General features: G+C 41.2%; 1 protein-coding gene across 8 annotated transcripts in view; it reads left to right on the top strand.

Moving 5' to 3' along the window:
- Positions 1-25,707, top strand: part of BACH2 (BTB domain and CNC homolog 2) — a 418,232-nt gene that overhangs the window by 222,569 nt on the left and 169,956 nt on the right. Inside the window, exon 1 of one of the 8 annotated variants that reach the window (XM_064289014.1) lies at positions 6-97. The exons of 6 other annotated variants lie outside the window; for them this stretch is intronic. The gene's annotated coding sequence lies outside the window, so the exon portion shown is untranslated. Of the gene's footprint in view, positions 1-5; positions 98-863; positions 25,487-25,707 lie in introns of those variants that run through there. One more of the 8 variants, XM_064289017.1, reaches the window with a different exon arrangement.

Raw genomic sequence — 25,707 nt, 5'->3', positions numbered from 1 at the left:
CAGTTTGAATCCACCAGGCACTCCTCAGAAACCCTATGGGCAGTTCTTCTCTGTCTGATAGGGTCTCTATGAGTCAGAATCAACTCGACAGCAACAGGTTTGGTTTTTGGTTTGTCAACACTTGTTATTTTCTGATTTCCGATAATAGCCGTCCTCTTGTTAGGTGCCGTCGAATTGGTTCCACCTCATAGTGACTCCATGTATAAGAGAATGAAACATTGCTCAGTCCTGTGCCATCATCACAATTGTTGCTGTGTTTGATCCCATTGTTACAGCCACTTTGTCAGTCCAACTCATTGAGGGCCTTCCTCTTTTTTGCTGACCCCCTACTTCACAAAGCGTGATGTCCTTCTCCAGGGATTGGTTCTTCCTGATAAAGTGTCCGTAGTAAGCCAGACAAAATCTTATCATCCTCACTTCTAAAGAGTATTCTGGCTGTATCTCTTCCAAAACATAGGCTGGTTTCTTCTTCTGGCAGTTCATGATATATTCAGTATTCTTTGCCAACACCATAATTCAGATACATCAGTTCTTCTCAAGTCTTCCTTTTCCATTTTCTAGCTTTTGCATGCATACAAGCTATCCTAGTGTTGTGAAGTGGTATCTCATTGTGGTTTTGATTTGTTTCCTTAATGATTAATTGGGCGCCCCGGTTGCACGTTGGTTAAGAACTGGAGCAACTAACCAAAAGGTCGGCAGTTCAAATCCACTAGCCATTCCTTGGAAACTATGGGGCAGTTCTACTCTGTCCCGTAGGGTTGCTATGAGTCAGAATCGACTCAGTGACAACAAGTTTGGTTTTGCTTGGTTTTTTTTTTTTTGGTAATGATTAATTGATGTTGAGTACTTTTCACATGCTTATTGGCCGTTCGTATATCTTCTTAGGAGAAATGTCTATTCAAGTCCTCTGCTCATTTCTAAATTGGGTTGTTGGTTTTTGTTGTGGAGTTGTAGTTCTTTTATACATTCTGCATATTAAACCCTTATCAGATATAAGTGACCAAATATTTCTCCCGTTATGTAGGCTTTTTCTTCACTTTCTTGATAAAGTCCTTTGATGTACAAAAGATTTTAATTTTGATGTCTAATTTGTCTATTTCAGTTTTTGTTGTTCATGCTTTTGGTGTCATATCTAAGAATTCATTGTCAAAACAAGGTCTTGAATCTTTACCTGTGTGTTTTCTTCTAAAAGTTCTATGATTTTAGTTCTTTTATTTAGTTTGCTGCTCCATTTTGAGTTAAATTTCATATGTGGTGTGAGGTATGGATCCACATTCTTTGCATGTGGAGATCCAGTTGTCCCAGCAACTTTTGTTGAAGATACTATTTTTAACATATCCAAACTCCATGAGAGACCAAATTACTGGGCTGTGGGGACCATGGTCTTGGGGAACATCTAGCTCAGTTGGCATAACATAGTTTATAAAGGAAATAGTCTACATTCTACTGTGGTGAGTAGAGTCTAGGGTCTTAGAAGCTTGTGAGAAACCATCTAAGATACTCCACTGGTCCCACCCCATCTGGAGCAAGGAAGAATGAAGAAAAGCAAAGACACAAGGGAAAGATTAGTCCGAAGGACTAATGGACCATAATTACCACAGCCTCCACCAGACCGAGTCCAGCACAACTAGATGGTGCCTGGCTACCACTACTGACTGCTCTGACAGGGGTCTCTATAGAGGGCCCCAGACAGTGCTGGAGAAAAATGAAGAACAAAATTCTAACTCATAGGAAAAAAAAACAAAACCAGACTTAATAATCTGACAGATACTAGAGAAACCCCAAGAGTATGGCCCCCCAGACACTCTTATAGCTCACTACTAACGTCACTCCTGAGTTTCATCCTTCAGCCACAGATTAGACAGGCCCATAAAACAAAATGAGACTAAATGGGCACACCAGCTGAGGAGCAAGGATGAGAAGGCAGGAGGGGACAGGAAAGCTGGTAATGGGGAACCCAAGGTTGAGAAGGGGAGAGTGTTGACATGTTGTGGGGTTGGCATACAATGTCACAAAACAATATGTATATTAATTAATAAGAAACTAGTTTGCTCTGTAAACCTTCATCTAAAGTACAATTTTAAAAAAATATTTAAAAGATGCTATTCTTTTCCCATTGAATAGACTTAGCATCTTTGTCAAAAATCAATTGACCATGGGTGTATGAGTTTGTTCCTGGTCTGCTAGCTCTGTTTCATTGGTCTATATGTCTATCTTTATACAAATACCAGACTTTTTTGATTACTGTAGCTTTATAGTAAGTTTTTAGGTCTTCTGAATCTTGGTCCTGTGTCTTTCTAGCTAATTAGGATCTCCTAGTTCTTTGATGGCTTTTCTGGGTCCTTAATATTCCTCACATCTGGGTAAGCCCTGTTTATCTAGTCGCAGACAGATTGTGACAAGTGCACAAACCAACATGAGCAACTCCCTGATTTTGACCAGATGATAGTGTTCCATGATAAACAAATCATATATGTTTTCTTTACACATATGTATCAGGGAGTTGTTAACTTGGACTTCAAAAATATCTGGAAATGTTCAAGTCAGAGTTGGTAGTTTTCCTTTTTAGGTGAATGAACATTATATTTTAATAGTTTTTTTTGCCAGTTACTAAAAAGTACTAAATATTTGTTTTATTTAAAATATTTTTACCCATTAGAATCTTCAGCAAATGTCAATTATATCTTTCCAGTAACTTTTCCAATCGTTGAGTAATATCAAATTCTGAATATTTTCAATAAAGAGTTGCTTTTCCAGCTGCTGGGTAATATGACATATTTTGAGAAGATTGTTTCTGCAGCTGTTCAGCTATTCTTTTCATTCTAATTTCAGGCTTTTAAGTTTAACTGGATGGGCTCAGTAGTCCCACATCGCAAATCAAGTGAAAGGTTGAATTATCATTGAGCATTTCTTGATAATGTACACCATATTTCAAATAATGAAATAATGAATTTTGGACACAATGATGTGTTTAAGTTGATTTTTGATACGTGTAAATTATTCTTGTTTGTGTACCTTATTAAGTCTTCATATTCGAGTTGTCGATTGAAACTAGCATCATTAGTTAAACACAGTAAGGACCGGGCCCACAAGAGTCCCTTGAAGGATTATGACATAATCACCAACATTAAATTTAGCTACACGGCCATGATAGATATAAATTTAAACAGTTCCTATGACATATAAAGTTCCCCAAAGCCATATCACATGGAAGCTTATAAGTGTCACATAAAGCCTTCCATGTAAATAACGTTTACATTTTACATGTCTTGTCACATGTTTATGTGAAGGAGGATAAAAGATATTGTATATTATATATGGAAACCCTGGTGGAGTAGTGGTTAATTGCTACAGCTGCTAACCAAAAGGTCGGCAGTTCGAATTCGCTAGGCCCTCCTTGGAAACTTTATAGGGCAGTTCTACTCTGTCCTATAGGGTTGCTATGAGTCGGAATCAACGGCAGTGGGTTTGGTTTGGTAGGTTTTTTGTAAATATGTATATATATATATACACACATATATATATATTTGTTGTTGTTGTTAAGTGCTGTCAAGTCAGTTCTGACTCATAGCGACCCAGTGTACAACAGAATGAAACAGGCCAGGTAGCTGTCTTCCAAATTTCTTGGCATACAGCAGTGAGCACTTCCAGCTTGAATTTTGTCTTCAGTTCTTTCAGCCTGAGACATGCTGAGCCTGTTCTGGTTTTCTAACTCCAGGTCTTAGGTAAACACAGATACGATGAAACTACTTATCAAACTCTCAATCAGCTACAGGGCTAGATCTTTCAAAGGCATAAACTCTTCCAGTGGGAAGTGATATACTTTGATGTAATAATGTGAGATCTTAGAAAACCGGAGAGAAATTTTTCCTAACTTGGAACTCAGTTGCTTAAGAGAGTCATTTATTTGTGGAATATCATGATTTTTCCATCTCGTCTTTATTATCCATAGAGCAGAAAAAGTTAGTCAGCAACCAAGAAAAATCAGCTGTGTGAATCCACTTTCTCTATTCCCTTAGTATAAATAGTTGATGGTTCTCCAGATTCCTTGGTTTAGCATGACACTCCTGGAAAATGTCCACAGACAGTGCTTTGCTTTAAAGCTTATTAGCTTAAGTTTTAATCTCTCTAAGAAACTTTACATTGTCTGTTAGACTTAAGTATCCTTAGATATAGCAATATAATAAATGAAACTGTAATGAATCATAAAAGAAAAAATGCTGTAGTCAGTAATAAACATTACTGAATACCTTAATGTATAACTTTAGATGCTTGTAAACGAGGAATGAAATAGAATGAAGTGAAGGTGAAAAAGACTTTAGAAGAAAAGAGCCCTACCTACCCGTTGCCACTGAGTCAATTCTGACTCATAGCAACCCTATAGGACAGAGTAGAACTGCTCCATAGGGTTTCCAAGGAGCACCTGGTGGATTCAAACTGCTAATCTTTTAGTTAACAGCCGAACTCTTAACCACTTAGCCACCAAGGTCTCTGAAAAGAGCCTAGACATAGGTAAGATAAAGAACAATTATTTATTCTTTCTTGGTGCCTTAGTTATCTAGTGCTGCTATAACAGAAATACCATAAGTGGATGGCTTTAACAAAGAGAAATTTATTCTCTCATGTTAGTAGGCTACAAGTCCAAATTCAGGGCATCAGCTCCAGGGGAAGGCTTTCATTTTCTGTCAGCTCTGGAGGCAGGTCTTTGTCATCAGCCTTCCACTGGTCAAGGAGCTTCTCAGGCACAGGGACCCTGAGCCCAAAGGATGTGCTCTGCTCCTGGTGCTGTTTTCTTGGTGGTATGAGGTCCCCTTGTCTCTCTGCTCACTTCTCTCTTTTATATCCCAAAAGAAATTTTCTTAAGCCACAATCCAATCTTATAGATTGAATCCTGCCTCATTAACATAACTGCCACCTATCCCCCCTTATTAACATCATAGAGGCAAAATTTACAACACATAGGAAAATCACATCGGATGACAAAATGGCAGACAATCACAAGACCAAGAATCCCGCCCTAGCCAAATTGATACACATATTTTAGGGGACACCATTCAGTCCATGACACTTGATATACAAAACACAAAATAATGGAGGGATGTATTGTGGTGAGGTGGATTGCTTTTATATGGCCTTTCTCTCCATGGTCTTGAAACTCCCACCAAATTATTGGGTGGGACCGTGCAAATAAGGTGCTTGTGGCCTACCGAGGGGATTATACAGCTTGCTCAAAATGCAAACAAGGTGCATGGCACTTTTGTGGGGGTGGGACTATGCAAATAAGGTGTATAGAATCCTTGTGAGGGGATTGGTCAGTTTTGCCATCTTGATGGCTTAAAATGAGCCACCCCAGAGGCAGAAAGAGGGGACCCACTATCACCAAAAAAGAAGAGCCAGGAGTGGAGTGCATCCTTTGGTCCCTGCGCTGTGAGCCTCCTAGACCCAAGAGACAGAGAGAGAGAGAGCAGTAACTCTGGAGATGGCACGAGACGGCAAGAAGCAGCAGCAGAGAAACAGTGGCAGCAGAACCAGGAGTTGGCAAGAGACACTGCAGTGGACTTCTTGGCCCATAGAGTGAGGCAGCTATAGTGGGCATGCCAACCATGGAGCAAGAGAGCTGACCACCTTTGGGCAGGAGGCTTGCTGGAGGAGTGGGGTGCCTCCGGACACTTGGGAGAACTAGGCTTACTGACTCACAGAGTGAGAGAGCTGAGTGCCTTTAGCTCGAGGCTTATTTGTGGAGTTGGGTGCCTCCAGGCAGAGCTAAAGAGCTTTGTAATGCTTGTCTGAGCAGCGTAGGGTCCAAGGGACTGAGAGAGAGAGAGAGAGGCTTGCCTGCAGGCATGGCCGAGAAGCTGTCCTGACCAAAGACCTGTGTCCTGACTCACTCCTGATCCTGTATAGTAACCTGTTACATCCCTAATAAACCCCATAATCATGAGTATTGTCTTTGAATTCTGTGTGCCATTCCAATGAATTATCAAACCAAGCAGAGAAGTAGAGAGTACTGTGGGAGGGTTGGCTGGTGTTAGAATTGGTAAAAAGGTTGGAGGATGGAGGCATGTTTGACCTTCACCCCTTAGGAATCAACCTTGGGCTGATGCTGATGGTGATTGTCTCTCCTCCCCATCCTGAAGTTAAGGAGGTCAGACGCTCCAGTGCAATCATGTTTTACATGTATGTTGATCCAAAATACAAATAAAAACTAGAAAGCTAAGTTAAGAATGCTGAAGATCAAGTTCAGGGATAGGAAGAATGAAAAGACATTAAAGAAAAGAGAAAAATCAAAGCTAAACATACACACACACTCTAGAATTACCTCTCTTTTGTCTTTGATAGAATTCACGCATTAGTTCATTTGTTTATTACGCCAATAATTATTATCAAGTACTTATTGTACCTTAGGTAGTATGCTAGGTGCTAGGACACAGTGATGAACATGAAAGCAGAGAGCCCTTAATGAGCTTACAGGTGAGTGGAGGAAACAGATAAATGAGTAGTCATCACAGGAATGACAAAGGCTGTGATAGCAGAAGTACAGGATGCTGTACCAAAAAAAAACAAACCCACTGCCGTCAAGTTGATTCCGACTCATAGCGACCCTATAGGGCAGAGTAGAACTGTCCCATAGTTTCCAAGGAGCACCTGGCAGATTCAAACTGCCGACCTCTTGGTTAGCAGCCGTAGCACTTAACCACTATGCCACCAGGGTTTCTGTAGATTACAAAAGAGGTAACCTAACTCAGATGCTGGAAGTACCTGAGTGGTACAAATAGTTAATGCAGTTGGCTGTTAACAGAAAGGTTGGAGGTTCAAGTCTACCCAGAGACAACAAGGAAGAAAAGCCTGGTGATCTACTTCCAAAAAATCAACTATTGAAAACCCTATGGAGCTTAGCTCTACTCTGACACACCATGAGTCAGAATCAACAACAACTGGAACCCAGATGTATAGGTCAGAAAAGGCCCTTGAGGGGAAGCACTCTTTAATCTTACTTGAAGGATGAGTTAACTAGGTGAAGGGGAAGGGAAGAAAAAGGAATACCATGTGTGAATTCCTGAGGTGAAAATGTTGGTACTTTCAAAGAACCGAAGTTCAAGATGGCTGGAGCATAGAGCAGGGAGGAAAGAGTGGCAAAGATGAGGCTCAAGAGGGAGCAGAGTACTCATCATGAATAGCCTTGGAAGCTACATTTGAGTTTCACCCTAAGATCACTGGGAAGCTGGGAAATGATGTAATCAGGTTTCCATGTTGAAATATTACCTACATTGTAGAGGACAGCCTGGAAAAGAAATAGACTGGCGACGGGGAGACCAGTTTGGAGATTAGCAAGAGACAATGAGAGCTTGGACTCATCTTGTTTCGTCAGCAGAAATGGAGTCAAGACAGCAAACATTCACAGAGTAGTAAGGTCCTCTATGACTTGTTTAAGCGGGTATAATATGTGTTAGGAGAGGGAATTACAAGTTGTGGCGTGTTATTTCTCTTACCTTATATGTTTATAATGTTTTGCAATGCACAGAGTACTTTCCTACTTAGTGTCATACCACCCATTGTTACTCATGCATGCTCCAATCCATTCAACAAATATTAATTACCTTCTGTATTCTGAGTTCCATCGAAGGTGGTGAGGAAATGGTGTTATCACAAGAAACAAGATTCCTCCTCTTGTGGAATTTACACTCTGTTTCAGGGAGACAGGCTATAAACAAGCAACCAAATTAATAAACAGGATATTTTCACAGAGTGATGAGTGCTACAAAGGTAATAAAATGGAGCAACGTAGTAATGAAGAGGGTGCTGACTGTGCCTAAGGATGTCAGGGAAGGCTGACATGGGAGCTAAGACTTGAATGCCAAGAAGGAACCTGCCATGCTAAGATCTAAGGGACGAGCCTTCCAACAGAAGTAAAAGAAAAACTAAAGCACTGAAGCAGACAGGACATGGTTTGAGGCAGGGCAGGTAGGCCACTGTGGCTGGAGAAGGGGAACGCCGGAGGATGGGTGCAAGTGAGCAGAAGGGCAGGGCCTTGCGGGCCTGGGTAAGGACCTCAGATTCTGTTCTAAGAGCAGTGGGAAGTCTAACGTAGAGGGTTTCAAGCAGAAGAGAGGTATGATCTGATGTATATTTTACAAAGATTACTCTGCCCTGTGGAGAAGGGCTTTTACAGAGGCAAAAGTGAAACCATAGAGACCACCGAGAGGACATTTCATGTCCAGGAGGGAGATGGAAGTGACTGGGGACAGAAGAAGCAGAGCTAGTACCACAGCGCTCCCAGTGTGGTCTGTGGATTCCTGGGGGTTCCCAAGACCATTTCAGGGGGACGCAAAGTCAAAACCTCTTTTTTTTCCTTAATACCACCAAGATACTATTTGCCTTTTATACTGTATTGATGTTTGCACTGATGGTGCAAATGTAACGATGAGTAAAACTGCTGGTGCCACAGCCCAAAACAAGACAGTGATACCCAACTATACTGGTAGTCATTATATTCTTCACTACCGCACTCACAGTAAAACAAAATGCCAGTTTCACATAAAAGTGTCCTTGATGAAGCAGTAAAAGTTATTTTTTAAATTAAATCTTAACCTTGGAGTGATGTGTTTTTAACATTCTGTGAGACAAAATGGGAAGTACGCATAAAGCACTTCTACTGTGGCATAGTGGTTAAGTGCTACGGCTGCTAACCAAAAGGTCAGCAGTTCGAATCTGCCAGGCGCTCCTTGGAAACTCTATGGGGCAGTTCTACTCTGCCCTATAGGGTCCCTATGAGTCGGAATCGACTCGTCGGCAGTGGGTTTGGGTTTTTTTTGGTTTGCTGTATACAAAACCATGATGGTTCTCTCAAGGGAAAACATTTGTACAATGCTTTGGGTTACCAGCTGAACTAACTGTTTTTTTCACAGAGCACCTATTTTACTTGGCAAATTCCAGTTATTCAGACTTATGTATTTATTGGACAGACATTTTTCCCAAAAAATAAATGAAGTGGGCCTGATACTTCAAGGAAAACAACTGACAGAATTTATTACCAATGATAAAATTCAAGCTTTAAACAAAAATTAGAGCTTTTGAAAAATGTATCTGCCACCATAAGTTTGATAGCTTCCTAATACTTGGAGTCTTTTTCTGATGAAATTGATGGTAATATTAAAGATCTTCTGATACTAAAAATGAAATATGTCAACATTTAGAAGTTTTTCATAACTCAGTGAACCAGTATTTCCAAATGACCGATGTGTGCTGTTAGAAAATCATGCATGGGTAAAAGATGCACTCAAAGGATAAGATAGACCAATGGATTTTAATGAAACAGAGTGAGAAGAGATTATTCATTGGGTTTCAGATTCTACATTTTGAAACCGATATTTAAAAAACACCGCTTTTTGGTTCAAAAAGTGTGGTGTTTGATCCATTGGTGTAGGAAAAAGAGGAATAGCCACAATTATTTTTTAAAAATACTTCACTCCGTTCCAACTATGTATACCTGTGAGGCTAGATTTTCTTCAGATCTCCAAAACATGTCACAACAGATTGAATGGAGATGCAGATATGAGAATTTAGCAGTACTCTATTAAGCCACTGAAGAGATTTGCAAAAATGTAAAACCATGTTATTTGTCTCACTCTTATTTTAGAAAATATAGTTATTTTTCATAAAATATATTACATTAACATATAAATTATTTTGTTATTCAAAATAAAATGAATTCTATATTTTTTTTAATTTTTGTTTTAATTTCTAATGTGGTAGATACCTATAACCTACGTAAAAATTCTTTGGGGCCCTTATTAATTTTTAAGGGTGTAAAGGAATCAGTCCTCAGACCAAAATGCTTGAGAAACACTGAGCAAATGAAAAGTGTTCAGTTCGAAGTATATTATGGGAATAGGGCAAGTGGAAGCCTGAATACTGTCTTTGATTCTCTTCAGATTTTTGTACTGAGCAACTGTGATGAAAAAGACTGGACAGAAGCAGGTTTGGAGAGAGGTTAGTAATAAGGATTCTATTTTGACCATGTTATATTTGAGACTGCCCCTCAACATAAAACAAACTGCAGTCAAGAAATCAAACTGTGCATTGCATTGGGCAAATCTGCGGCAAAAGACCTCTTTAAAAAGTGTTAAAAAGCAAAGATGTCACCTTGAAGACTAAGGTGCACCTGACCCAAGCCATGCTGTTTTAAGTTGCGTCATATGTGTGTGAAAGGTGGGCAGCGAATAAGGGAGGCCAAAGAAGAATTGACACCTTTGAGTTATACTGTTGGTGAAGAATATTGAACATACCATGGACTGCCAAAAGAACGAACAAATCTGCCCTGGAAGAACAGCCAGAGTGTTCCTTAGAAGCAAGGAACATTCGTCTCACATACTTTGCACATGGAGCACTTTGTCTCATATACTTTGGACATGTTATCAGGAGGGATCAGTCCCTAGAGAAGGACATCATGCTTGGTAAAGTAGAGGGTCAGTGAAAAAAAGGAAGACCCTCAACAAGATGGATTGATACCGTGGTTGCAACAATGGGCTCAAACATAAAAACAATTGTGAGGATGGCACAGGATCAGGCAGTGTTTCGTTCTATAGTACGTACGATTGCTATGAGCTGGAACTGACCGGACGGCACTTAACAACAACAACATATCTGAAGTGTAAGTTAAGTGTACAAGTGAAGGTACCAAGGAGGTAACTGGATATGGAAATCAGAGAAGTCAGCGCAAGATAAACTAAATTTTGGGGTTGTCAGCATATAGACGATATTTAAAACCACAGAACTGTGACTGAGTATAGTTAGAGAAGAGGAAGGGGCCAAGGACTGAGCCCAGGAATATGCTCATATTTACAGGGTGAACAGAGGAAGAGAAGCCAGCAAAGGAGACTGAGAAGTAGTCACAGGTGAAGCAGACAAGAAGCCAGGACTGGATGTTATCGCTGATGCCACCATAAGAAGTTGCTCCACGGAGGAAGTGGGCAACAGTGTCAAATGATGGTGAGAAGCCATGTAAGATGAGAAAAGAGAATTGAGCATGGAATTGGGACCATGGAAATCATTGGTGACTTGATAAAAGTGGCTTCTCTGGAGTAACACAAAAACCTACTTAGATCTGGTTAAGGAGAGAATAGGAAGAGACAAAATAAAGGCAGCAAGTATAGACAACTCTTTTGAGGGCTTTCGTTCCAAACAGGGGCAGAGAAGGGGGGTATCTAGAGGAAGATGTGGAGTCAAGGTAGGATTTTAAGATGGGAGATATTAAACATGTTTGTATGCCAGTGGAAGTGATTCAAGAGAGAGAAAAATTGATGTCACAGGAAGGTGAGGATAAATACAGGAACTAATTCCTTAAGTGAGGGAGAGGAGACAGAATCCGGAGCTCAAGAAGAGTGATCGATTCCTGATAGAAGCAGCAGCATACAGAAAGGGCAAGAATGGGACATATCATCCCTATGTTCTCAATAAAACGGTTGACTGTTGAAAACCGCTAAACCTGAAGAAATTTCTGGGCGGCTCTAAGACAAGAAGGCTTAGGTTCTGCATTTCTTTGTGTTTTTGTGATTGTTTTATTTTGTTTCACTTGTTTGAGGCTGGAGAGATGGTAGACCTTCTCCACTGCCCCAGCCATTTGGTTTTCTTCCTTCAGACTTTGGGAAGGAGAGAGTTCACCTGGTAACCAGCATGTGTATTGGCCACCTCTGTCTGTGATCTCACAGTCAGGCTGTTTCCCAGAAGTTTGGGGGTGGAGGAAGTTAGACAAAGAGTGCTTTGTGATTTCTTTGACTGTTCACTTTCAGTAATAAGCCACGTAAGTGTAGGCCCATGTCCACTCATCTCTGACAGGAGTCTTCTTGACCTTTCCTTGTTATGTTGATTAGAAGAGGAAACAACCCTGAAGTTGGAACGTCATCTTTTTCCTCTTGAGACTGTAGGGATGAGCAGCTTGAACTGGGAAGCTTAGTAAGATTCTGTCCATCCCAAACAAATGCTCTCCATCTTCCCAGGAGGATATTTTACATACTGTTATTGTTAATGATAATGAGTACCAATCATTTTCTTCAGTATCTCAGGTTAGTGATACATGACTAACTCTGTGTCATCTCAAGACATCCTCCAGGTGAGGGGGTGGTTTAAGAAAAAAAAAGGAAGTTAACTGTGTCTGGTTTCATTATGAAGCTGGGACTTGTGTCAGTCCCCACGCCGTATGGGCAGGACACTGCATAGAACAGAAATCCTGAAATCTGTTTCATTATTAAACATCCTCTTGTCTTAGATAGTTCTCAGTAGGAGAAATAAATAAATATGGTAAGTATTTATTCAAAGTTTCCTCTCAGGATTTACCAAGCAGGATTCCACACAGTATACACACTGAGCCAATTCCTAAACGGCATTGTTTACTGAGTTCATTTTCACCCTGACTGCCCACCACTTTGTAAGCCCAGTATAATTTTGTGATTTAAAAAAAAAATTCCTTGAGCGCAATTCCTATTTCTCTGCCACGTGTTCCTTTGCCACAGAGTAGATAAACTGAAGAAAGAAGAGGGATAAAAAATGGGGGAGTAGACCTCAGAGAGTTGACATTTAATGATAGCAAAAACTTCAAGCCCTATAGTTGTAGCCAAAACAAAAAATCAACTTCACAAATAGTGAATGTGGAAAATAAAACTCGGTAGCAATATATGAAAGGTCCTTGAGGGGCTTAATTTTTACAAGCTCAATCCTAGTCATTGATGGGATGAAAACCCACTGCCATGGAGTCAATTCCAACTCATAGCAACCCTATAGGACAGAGCAGAATTGCCCTGTAGGGTTTCCAAGGCTATGATCTTTGTGGAAGCAGACTGCCACATCTTTCTCCTGCAGAGCAGCTGGTGGGCTTGAACCAACAGCCTTTCAGTTAGTAGCCAAGCACTTTAATCACTGCACCACCAGGACTCCTTTTGATGAGATGAGGTTACCCAAAAAATTAATGAGATTGTGACCTGCATTGTAGGACTAAGAAAGTGATAGATAATTCTGTCTGCTCCCCATTGTTAAAATTACACTATGTTGAGTTCTCATTGTAATGGCTGTATCAGCAAATGTGCTGTTGGCTGTAATCTGTTAAATTTAAGTGATTATTTTTACATTTAGAACTTAATTCATTTTCAAAAAAAATTAAGTGGCCCAAGACAGTGAACCCATGTCCCAGGTGACATTCACAGGAACTAGAAACAAATATCTCAAGAAAAGAGTTGGGGCAAAAAGAGGAGGTAAAGCAATGATTGCTCCCGGACACTTGGGCAGGTGTTATCCATGGAGGCAGACCAAGAACCAGTGTTTTTAGGCTTCAGAGACAGCTCTCTAATGATATAATACAATGATATTGTGCATCTCTCTCTCCAGTTAGACTTGCTTAGGAGGTGTAGGACCTTCTCACTAGAGGTGTTTAATCAGAATCAACCACTTTGTGGTCAGACCTTCCAGAGCAGATTGTACTAGCTGACCCCAAAATATGCTTCTCACCCTACTATGATATTTATTGGTTCAGCGAGAATGTAGATTGCTTTTCATTGTCATGTACTTCAAATAATAAGCTAGTAAGGTAAAAAAGAAGTGTCTACTTTTCCAGAGCTGCTGATGGTTCCTGGGAATAATTTTATGGAATAAGTTTGAAATGGAAACCCTAGTGGTGTAGTGGTTAAGTGCTATGGCTGCTAACCAAAGGGTCAGCAGTTCGAATTCACCAGCACTCCTTGGAAACTCTATGAGGTAGTTCTACTCTGTCCCATAGGGTTGCTATGAGTCGGAATTGACTCGACGGCACTGGGTTTGGTTTTTTTTAATGTCAAAAAGAAGTGGCTACTTTTCCAGAGCTGCTGATAGTTCCCGGGAATAATTTTATGGAATAAGTCTGAAATGTTCTAGTATTCCTGAAACTTCAGCTTCAAAATATGGAAAAGGCTTTTTCTGGTCAACCCTTGTCTCAAGAAAGAAAAGGAAAATGTGTTGAATACATCCCGAGGCCAACAAGCCTCTGTCCTTGGCCTCTGACCTTCGTTTTCTTCTTCTTCTGAAAATCAGTTGCTTTAGTTGGGAACTTTGAAGTGACAGACTTGAAGTGAGAGGCTCATTAGCTCCAAGAGAAAATGTTGGTGCAATTTATTGTTATAAGCGGTAAATCTTAAATGATTACTTTGAAACTTAGAGTCTCAAATTTTGAAATTTAAAATCTGAACATGAAGCCTTCTTAAAGCAGACTTTGATGACTAAAACCAGGAAAATTGCCCCATCCTTCACTGTTCTTGGGCAGTGGTAACAATAGAATTAAAACCAAAAAACCAAACCCATTGCCATCAAGTCAATTCTGACTCATAAGGACCCTAGAGGACAGCATAGAACTGCCCCATAGGGTTAACAGTAGAATTGCCACCCCCATAAACAGATGAATCCAAAAACCCCACTGCCGTCAAGTTGATTCTGACTCATAGTTACCCTGTAGGACACAGTAGAACTGCCCCATACGGTTCCCACGGCAGAAGCAAACTACCCCATCTTTCTCCTGCAGAGCGGCCAGTGGGTTCAAACTGCTGACCTTTTAGTTAGCAGCTGAGCGCTTAACCACTGTACCATCAGGGTTCCTCATAAACAGATGAAAAAGACTGAAAAACAGGAAGCAACATCAAATAGTTTTAAATTAGTTTGGGAAACTCCTGAAAGTGGGTGTAACATTGTGGGCCTTTAAAAATGAATCATATTTATGCATTTGATGTATGGCTACTTAATTATTTCTTACAGTTCAGCCTAACATTCATTTGTATTTTTATTTTCCTGGCTGTGTTTTGGCCCTTACTTGACGTGTATAACTGCTGGTGGTTTGGTTCCCACTGGCGCCATCAATTTGTTAAACTAGTTACTGATAAATACGTTGTAAAGTATGCACAGAAAAAAGAAACCACAAGAGATCAAAGTATTAGGTGATTATTTTTTTTAAAGATTAAAATTTGCTTAGTTAGCCCATAGCAAGACCCTAATGTATTTGGCTGCATAGCAGTCAGATGGGGAAAGATTTAGCAAACCTGTCTTCAGCATGCAAAACAACAGTACATGAAGACTTTGTTGCACCTCCACATTCTTAAAGCTCCTTGCAACCACCTCCACTTCCTCACCCAAGGGTCAGTGTCTGCACAACTGGGTGTGCATAAACCCCAGGTGCCCACTGCAGTCTGTCGCTGCACAGCCCTGATCTAGATGGCCCCCACACGGGCCCAACTCTAACATTTGTGGGGCTCAGGCCATGAGTACAATCTAACCCCAAGTGCTTTATGTTTAAATATTGAAATGTTATAAGTCAAGCTAACAAACTGCCCTTCTGCCTTGACATGATGACATTTTAGAAGACCAGGTTCTAATTTAGAATTTACAGGCTGTTTGGAGTTCCAAGCTGGAATATGGGGATGTGGGGAGAGCCAGTACACAGCCTGTCCCTTCTTGCCTGCTCCTTCTCATCCCGCCCCGATCCATAACACACATCTGGGATACATCCACATCCCTGTGCACAGCTGCCCCTTGGCCATCTGGTCACCCTTCAGGTGGTGTAGCCTACCCAAGGGAGGGTGGACCCAGGGAAAAGGCCTCCACTGACCCTGGAAGCTCATTTGGGACCACGTGGGTGGGAGATTATGGGGCACAGAAGGCGGATGATGAGTTTGAGGCAGGGTAAGGACACGAGTTCCTTGGCCCAGGTAAAGGAGGGTAGGGCCCTTCTTGGTTGGGTCTGAAGGTAGTGTTGCCTCTGGAGTAGCTCAAGGAAATCTGTTGCTACTGCTGTTTCCTCATGATAGATAGCAAGTCATTTCTCTGCGTAGAGCTCAGTCCTGCCTAGACTGGTGTCAGAGAACATGGGCACTGTCTATCAGAAGAGCACTGTCCCTCTAGACGTGGCATGAGCAGAGTCAGTGCTGAGGGTTCAGGATCGCGTTTTGCCTGAAGTCTTCACGTTTATTCATCCTCTCCTTTCAGCTTTATTCCCCATCAGTCCGCTGTGCATGCCTCTCCCCTCCACACACACCTAGATCTCTAACTCAAGGCCTGGATCAAGAAACTGCTTTTCTTTAGAGTCTGTCACTCCGGCCCACCTTTAGCCCTCTCCAGAATAAGTGATCTTGATAAAATTATGAGGTATTGTAAAATTTTTTGGAAATAATATCACAGTACCCTCTATACCTAAGGATTTCTTCGGTGCTGGAGAAGGGTCTGTATGTAAATCAAAAGAACCGCAGTGTATGTGACCCTCCCCCAATCTCTCCAGCCCCTGTCCCACTCACCCCAGTCACTTTCTGAGTTGCTGACCAGGACACTTAACCTCTCTGTCCCTCATTGTCCCCATCCACAAAAATGGTGAATAATTAACACCTGTTTCTAACTACTTCAAATGAGAGTTTTCAGGACACATTTTAAAATATATATGTATGAAGGGCAATCAAAAATATTCCATCAAGCTCCCTTCCAGTAGAACTTCATTAAATTCTCCAAGAGCTTTTTTATATTATCAAGAAATGTGATTCAGATTTCCCCAAGTTGACAGAAAAATGTAAAATCTGTTTCTAACAGATGTTCCCCATGATCCCCCAAATGTAAACATGTTTTGAAGACGATAGTGAGACAACCTGTTTACACAAGGAAGTACTTAAAAAAGCAAACAAAAAAGCATCACCCAGAGCAGTCATTGTGATCAAAGTGCCGTCAATTATTAGGGTGTAAAGGGAACTGATGACTCAACTTAGCACCACCGCGGTCTCCAGATTTCAGTTTCGTAACAGAGTTTCTTTTCAGGAATATTTCTTCATTTACACACAAATCCGATTTTCTTTCTAAAATGTTTCTCGATTTTCGTCAAACCGAAATACCAGGATCCCTTCAAAAGATAACTCCGATACCCAGATTATGCTCAGATAAGCGTCATGCAGGCACGCATCACCATGGAGAGCTGGGGTTTTTACTCCCTGGGATCCAGGTGCCTGAGAGGAGGGACAAGTCCTTTCACAGAGTGGCTCCTGGCTCCCTGCTCTTCCACCTCCCCGATTAGTCAGATGCAGCATAGAAACTCTCAGACTGCGTGGTGGTAGAAAATAACTTTCTGAATCAATCAAAGTGTGATATTTTGATCCTTTCACATGCCTGGGTATTCTGGGCAAATGCATGTTCAAATCAGTGACTCATGAATCAAGATGCAAAGTAGGTCTCTTGAGTGCTGGCTGGCTGGAAATCAGCTTTTAAACCTGAAGTGAGATACAGTCTAATAAAAAAAAAAATTGTGGTTTGTGCCAGTCTTGGCAGTTTTTGTGGAAATATCATCGCTGCCCCTCAAGTACTGTACAATGGGAGCCTGCCCCAATTTGGAAAGAAGGGGGATAGGTAAAAAGAAGTGTCTATGTTAAAACTCACAAGAAGTCTGTCTTATAGGAAAGTTATTTTGTAAAGGTTCATTCAAAATCCTTTAGGATATGCTTTCCCAAATTATAAATTCTTTTACTTTGAGGCTGGTGAGGGCAGCCCCTGTATCATCCTCACCTAAGGATGCCCACTTAATTAGACTTAAGGGGGTAGCCTAGGAAATGGACCTCTACTTATAAAACCACTTCCATGGAAAATAGGTTCATGTTTTACCACGTATCTTGGAGTCCCAGGAAATTTTCTCTCCAGAAAATTAAATGAGTTGTCAGTAAAAGTAGCAATGTCACCAAAACTATGACCTAGAAGTGAGGGCACCCTAGCAGCACCAGGGGAGGAGGGAGTGGCAGCCTGGGTTCTCAGTATTTACAGTGCAATTTAAGTAGTAGGGCTGTGTACCAGGATTTACCTCTGCTTTAGAATAACTAATGATAATTAAGATGTCAATCCACACACACACCAAAAAAAAAACCTCTTAAAATGAATAAAACAGTTCAACAAGATTGTAGGATACAAGATCAATACACAAAAATCAATTGTAGTTCTATGTATTAGCAGCAAAACTCTGAAAATGAAACAATGCCATTTACAGTACGTTGAAGGGAATAAAATAATTAGAAATAAATTCAACAAAAAAATTGCAAGACTTGTACACTGAAAACTATAAAACATTGTTTAAAGAAAGCAAAAAACCTGTTGACATAGCGACCCGATAGGACAGAGTAGCACTGCCTCATAGGATTTCCAAGAAGCTGCTGGTAAATTCCAACTGCCGACCTTTTGGTTAGCATCCTGAGCTCTTAACCACTGCGCCACCAGGGCTCCAGCAAAGAAGACCTAAATAAATGGAAAGATATCCAATGTTCATGGATCAGAGGAGGTAATATTGTTCAAATGGCAGTATTACCCAAACTGATTTACAGATTCAGTGCAGTCTCTATCAGAATCCCAGTTGGGTTTTGTACAAAAATTAACAATTCATATGGAAATGCCAGGAACCCAGAATAGCTAAAACAATCTTGAAAAAGAACAAAGTTGGAGAGCTCACCTTTCTGATTTAAAACATGCTACAAAGATACAGTAATAAGACAGTATAGTACTAGCATAAGGACATGCTAATATAAATCGGTAGAATATAACTGAGAGTCTAGAAATAAACCCTTACATTTATGGGTTAAAAAAATTTTTTATTTTTCAACAACGTGCCAGGACAATTCAGTGGAGAAAGAAGGGTCTTTTCAACAAATGGTGCTGGGACAACTGGGTATCCACTTGCAAAAGAATGAACTTAGACTTTCACCTCATGCCATATACAAAAATTAACTCTAAGTGAATCCTAGAACTAGGTGTAAGAGCTAAAACTATAAAACTCTTAGAAGAAAACATAGGAGTAAATTTTTGTGACCTTGGATTGGGCAGTTGTTTCTTCCATAGGACACCAAAAGCACAAATGATGAAAAAATAGACAACGATGACTTCGTCAAAATTTAAAACTCCTGTGCTTCAAAGGACACCATTAAGAAAGTGAAGCGTTAACCCACAGAATGAGAGAAAACATTTACAAACCATCTATATGATAAGGGACTTGTATCCAGAATATATAAAAAATTATTACATTTCAGTAGTAAAAAGACAAATAGCCAGGTTAAAAATGGACAGAATTTGAATAGTCATTTCTCCAGAGAAGACGTGAAAAGATGTGCAATATCATTATCATCCCCATTTTTTCATATTAGAAAATGGGGGCTTTGTTTATGTTACTTGGCCAAAGTCACTTAGCTAGTAAATTGGATTTGGACTCAGGTCTGTCTGACCCTAAAGTTTATTTTCCTCCCACTGCACCACACTGCCCCTAAAGGAGAAACCCCATCCCAAGCCGAACAGAGAACTGACAGGGTCTCCCACTTAGAGTGGTGGGCTATGATAATTCCCAAGGAGCAAAGATATGAAAGGGTGAAGGATGCTTTGGGAGGAAATGAAATTAAATACAAAGAGGAGGTTGTTACTTTTAGCGTAAAGAAAAAAATCAAGTTTATATTTTAAAATGTTCCAAGTGCTATAAATGACAGACATGGAAAGTAATGGTAAGAGAAAGGGGACAGACAGATCCGGGTTGGCAAATTAAAGAGCAGAACCTACGGACATCAAGATAGACCCATCATGTCATGTGTGTTCCCAGAGCGGCAGGCTGATTTGGTGAGAGACACAGGCATGCTGACAGTAAGTTTGACTAGAAATCAGGTAGGGATGTTCCTGAAGTCTACACGAAAAAGAAGTCATATTTCCTCCAAAGACTAAAGTGGCCCCAGAGGAAGTCATCCTGGGACAGTCCAGGTACCAGGATCCAGTACTGGGGTCTGTAGACAAAATGAACTCCTGTTGGAGTTTATTTACAGCAGGAGATTTTAACCTAGATTCTTAGGGGACCCCTGGGTAGGCTTCAAAGGACCCTTGAACGCTAAAAATTGCGTGGAAATGTTTGGTGCGTGTGCATTTTTTCTTGGGGAGAGAGGGTCATCAGGTTCTTAAAGGGTCTATGACAGGAGAAAGGTTAAAAAAAGTTGGTTTTAACATTTATCGTAAAGTGCCAGACAAATTTTCTGGCTGTGTGATAAATTGTGTTAAATGGTCTGGCACTCCTAATTTTTGGAATAAAATTGAATTCTTAGTGAATGACCTCAGCCTGCAGTGCTGTCTGATTCTGTCCTGGCATTTGATAGAACTTGTTAGGGGATTAGGTAAGACAGGATGTTGGTACATTTGAGGTCATTAAACCAAGAAGGGAAGGGGAAAGAAAGAAATCTTGTTATATGTATTATGCAGTTGAACTCAAAGTTGAATAGCTAAGGGACTTTGTGCTTTGTGCCAACACTTTTAACCCTTTCATGACCCAATTATTTTTTTCCTTTTTATTTGTTGTTGATACTATGTGTTTTCAGTCATGGAGGGTGTGCTGAATCATTGAGTGTGTCTGAATTTTTGGTAGGCAATATGGTTTTTGCTTTATGCCTCATTTGACAAATCGTAACTTGGCATTCAGAGATACACATGTGTACCCCTTGTAAACACAAATCGTATCCCCAGAGTCCAGAGGTATATATGTGTACCAAATAAAAATTGCCAGAATTCGTGTTTTTTCCTACCAAAAATTCGGTGATTCAGCACCAGCTCATACTGTACTGTAAAAACAGTCATTTGCAGCACATGCCTGTTTTTTTCCCTTTCAAGCGGTTTTTTAGGGCCCTGCCTGCCAGCAGCACGTACTATCAGTGGGACAGTAGCTTCCCAGTGAACCCCAGAGGTACAAAAAGTAAATGGTAGCTATATATGCCACTGATCCTGAAAGGAAACCCTGCTTCAAAACAGACTGGAGTGGCAGAGACAGCTCCGTATAGATGCAGAGCACTGATAAATACTTATCTTTCCAAGAAATACTGTTTTACTTGTCCTTTTATGGAGGAGGTGTGGAAAGCTGTGATGTCCTGGGTTGCATAAAGTTTTTGTAAACAGATATGGTAGTATAGAACCCAGAGAAATAACAAAAGCTACCTTTTCACCTGGTGGCCAGCGTTCTCAAAGTTCCAGTTTCAAGACTAGGAGAGCAGTGAAGAAGAACCTGCATATCAGAGCACCTGATATGTATTAACAGTTTTGTTAAATGAAATGTAACTCCCAAAGTTTATTTTCCACCTGTCTTTTCCTTCAATTTTTTCTCTTCCTTCAATCTTATTTTGAATTTACTATTCAGGAAGTACTCAAAATGTACTCAAAATGAGGGAAAATCATTTGCCTTTGAGACAAGAATGCCAAGTATCTTTATGATATACGAAACCCTGGTGACATAGTGGTTAAGTGCTATGGCTGCTAACCAAAAAGGTTGGCAGTTCAAGTCCACCAGGCGCTCCTTGGAAACTCTATCGGGCAGTTCTACTCCATCCTCTAGGGTTGCTATGAGTTGGAATCAACTCGACAGCAGTGGGTTTGGTTTTTTGATTTATACGATACTACCAAGCCCTTTGGACCAAGCCCTTTTCTATGTATGATACGACTACATAAATAACAGACAAAAGATTATGTGGTAAATGAAAGTGCTCATTTAAGCATTGTGAGGTCCCACCTCTGCCACTCACTGGCTGTGGGACCTGGGACCATGAATATGGATGCAGCTGGTAAGCCCTCAATAAATACTACTTTCTCTTCCCATCTTCTTCCCACACCTGGATTTCTTCATCAGTAAAATGAGAAGGTTGGACTAAGTGACCTCCAAGGTCACTTTCAACTCTGCTGTTCCATAATTTAAACTCACTAAGGGAGAAAAAAATACAGGTCTGCAGAGCAGTATAAAAATCCTTATGGACAAATACAGTCCGCCATCTCCCTGTGTGTACACATAGAGCTTCTTTGGCTTTTTACTTTCATTCTCTCTGTTCCCCATTCTTTCTCTTTCTTAGCCAGCCAGCAGTCATCCATGAACTTGGAAGTGAGAAGAGAAGGCAGACGGGAAGGGAGTGAGGTGGCCCAAGACACAGGCCTGGGCGGAGGGCCATCGGGGGTTGATGTCAGGCTGCGTTAGGGACTCCAGCAAGACTGGAGTTGAGCCTGACAGTGCCACATGGTTATCGGCACAGCAGGACTCAGGGCCATGGCCCAAGGACAAGATTTAGCACTACTGATATTTATATAAGCAGGTGGTGGCTGGAATGTAGAGACTGTAAATCCAGAAACTGAGGTCACTGAGGAAGACAAAGCAGGAAACAGAGCCTCCGGGGAAAGAAGAGGTTGTATCATAAGATGGCAGCTGGAGAGGAGGGTAAGAGCAGCTGTGTGGTCAGTCTCCAGGCAGGATTCGAGCTGGAAGTACATCAAATTTGAGTGTGACAACTGAAGGGTCAGTGAAGGCAGGGAGATCCACAGAGCAGCGTGCCTCCACTATTTCTAGTATATGCATCTGCCACTCGACCCTGCAGTGATTTGGCATTCATTCATTCATTCATTTATTGATTCTTCAAGTTTGTGCCAGGCATTCTTCCAAGTGCTAGGGATTAGTGGTAAATAAGAAACGTTAGGTTCTTGCCACATAAAATTAGCCATCACATAGGTCTTATGTAAATCTGGAGGGACAATAGGTAATAACATAATAAATTAACATGCAGATTGTGATTAATACTCTAACGGAACCAAACAGGGTGTTGTGTAGCTGTTGGGGAGGGGACAGAATGGAACTCTGCTCCATGCAGAGAAGAGTTAACATAGCAGGCCTAAGATTGCTATCTTAGTCATCTAGTGCTGCTATAACAGAAATACAAGTGGATGGCTTTAACAAAGAGAAATTTATTTTCTCACAGTCTAGTAGGCTAGAAGTCCAAATTCAGGGTGTCAGCTCCAGGGGAAGGCTTTCTCTCTCTGTGGGTTCTGGAGGAAGGTCCTTGTGATGCATGAGTCTTCCCTTGGTCTGGGAGCATGTCAGTACAGGAACCTCAGGTCCAAAGGATGCGCTCTGCTCCCAGCACTGCTTTCTTGGTGGTATGAGGTCCCCATGCCTCTCTGCTCGCTTCTCTCTTTTATATCTCAAAAGAGATTGGTTTAAGACACTGTCTAATCTTGTAGACCTCATCAATGTAATTGCCACCCATCCATCTTATTACATCATAGTGATAGAATTTACAACATATAGGAAAATCACATAAAATGGACAATCACACAATACTGGGACTCATGGCCTGGCTAAGTCGACACATATTTTGGGGAGACACAATTCAATCTATGACAATTGCTATCCTTAGTAAGGCCTGCTTACAAGATTGAGCCTTGGCTGGCATCTGGAGACTTGAATTTCAGGATTGTTACTACCATTCCCTAATAAGGAAGGTTTACTTTGCCTAAGCTCTTTGTATAAACAGTGTGGTTTATGTTGAACACCTGCTTTCCTTCTGAGAGTCTGGCATTTTGGTGCGTACCAGGCAGAGGGTGCCTACATGAACAGTCCCCAACAAAAACCCTGGGCTCTGAGTCTCTAATGAGTTTCCCTGGTAGACAGTACTTCGAACATGTTGTCACAATTCGATGCTGAAGAAATTAAGAGCAGCCCATGTGACTCCCCTGGGAGAGGACGCTTGGAAGCTTGTGCCTGGTTTCCTCCAGATTTTGCCCCATGAGCCGTTTCGCTTGTTGATTTCACTCTGTATCCTTTCACTGTAATAAATGGTAGCTGTGAGTGCAGCTACATGCTGAGTCCTGTGGGTCCTTTTAGTGAATCACCTAACCTGGGCATAGACTTGGACCTGAAAACAGGCAGTTACCATGACAGCGGCAGTGGACCCGGTGAGAGATGATGGTGATGGCAATGGAAACAGAGAAGAGTGGACAGATTTAAGATGCAATTTGAAGACAGAACCAACAGGATTTGCTGATGAATTGGATGTCAGAAGTGAGGGAGAGACAGAGATACACAAGATAACTCCTAGGTGTTTGGCTGGAACAACTGAGTCAATAGTAAATCCTTTAACTGAATCAGTGGGTTAGATGTCTCACCTTACCTGTCTTCAAGGTCCTTGGCCAGACTTGTTGCAGCCCTTGCCCGTGCTGCAGCATCCAATCTGTATGGACTCTACCAGCCTCACCTGGGGACAGCCCAGCAGCACCTTGCCTTGTGTGAGACACTGTACTTCTGCAGCTTAGAAGTCAAGGCGTACCTGCCTTTGGCAGGCGAGGCTAGCAAGCATGTGCAGCTCCTCAGAAAGGAGTAGGGCTTTGTAGATTTTCTCTGGCCAATAAATGAAACACTGACAAAGTTTCCAGACAGAGGAAAGGAGGCAGAGTGACCTCAGCAACTCAGACCAAGTGTTGAACCTTGGAGGAGTCAAGGCACTGTTGATGCCATCTGTGTTCCCAAGGAACTGCCCTTCTAAGTTGATAGGGACCCCAACATGCCTGTCCATCTGCATTCCTGCAGGTGGAGTGGTGCAGGAGCTTAGCCTCCAGCTGCCTGATTTCTCAAATGATCTTTGAAGAAAGGATGGAAAATATGGTTCCTGAGCCCTAGAAACACCCTGGAATGCCACAGCAGAACTGCTACCACCCAGTCCTTACTTTAGGCATTTTCTCCTTGGGTATTGCCAGGGATGATTATGATCTTCAAAGACTGGACCCAGAGTGAGATACCAATCGTTTTCACTGCTACGTCCAGTGTTGGGGAGCAGATAACATCATCTGTTAATAATGCTTGGTAGTACTTTTTTTTTCAAGAGTCTGCTGTAGAAAAAAAAATCTTTCTCTACTTCACGAATATAGCCATTTCAGTTTTAACAAGTTGTTGTCGTGCTGTCGAGTTGATTCTGACTCATAGAGATACAATAGGACAGAACAGAACTGCCCTATCATACGGTTTTCTAGGCTGTTATTTTTACGGGACCAGATCAGCCACTGGTAGGTTTGAATCGCCCACCTTTTGGTTAACAGCCATGCACTTAACCATTGCACCACCAGGGCTCCTTATAAAGTCTACAAAAAAAAAAACCAAAACCTGTTGCCATCAAGTTGATTCCAACTCATAATGACTCTACAGGACAGACTAGAGCTGCTCCATAGGGCTTCCAAGGAGCAGCTGGTGGATTCGAACTGCTGCTGACCTTTTGGTTAGCAGCCGAGCTCTTAACCATCGCACTAAAAAAACCCAAAAATCAGATTATGTACCTCCAGCCTTGCTTCTTTTTAGCTTTTTCTCTTTTCTGAATTGTTAGTGGCGAGTAGTTCTGATTGCCCCATCCTCTGTGATAGGGGTGAAAATCTGAACAAGCTCTCCCATTGTAGACACCTTGCATAGCAAAGAAGTAAATTTTCTCACTTTGGTTCTCCAACTAGAATAACTTGGTCCCAGCACCTGAAATGTGTTAAGTGGAAACTTTCAGAGTTGTTTTATCTTAATTAAATTTCTCCATCCTGTCTTAAATGGCTTCTGTCTTCACTGCAGCAAAAAAGCACATTTCCTTGCGTCACCTTCCCAGGCCAGTAGAACAAAACACAAAAGCCACAAGATCTGTGATTCAAAGGTCTTCTGCCTTATGTAAGTGGCTGTTTAAACTCTGTTTGAAATGTAGTTTAAAAAAAAAAAAAAAAAAAAAACTCCATAGTTTCCAAAAAACTAACACCAATTGACCCTTTTCTTTTTGAAACCCTTCTAGCTATTTTTCTAGCTATAAAATGGTATGTGACTACTCCATTTAGTGTTTCTGAATATGAATAAGGACTTCAGGGCCACTCACACACAGTTAATGTATTTATCAC

This window comes from Loxodonta africana, chromosome 1 (genome assembly GCF_030014295.1).
Source record: "Loxodonta africana isolate mLoxAfr1 chromosome 1, mLoxAfr1.hap2, whole genome shotgun sequence".
NCBI lineage: Eukaryota > Metazoa > Chordata > Mammalia > Proboscidea > Elephantidae > Loxodonta > Loxodonta africana.
The sequence above is the reverse complement of the archived record's forward strand: the minus strand, read 5'-3'. Positions and strand labels throughout refer to the sequence as shown.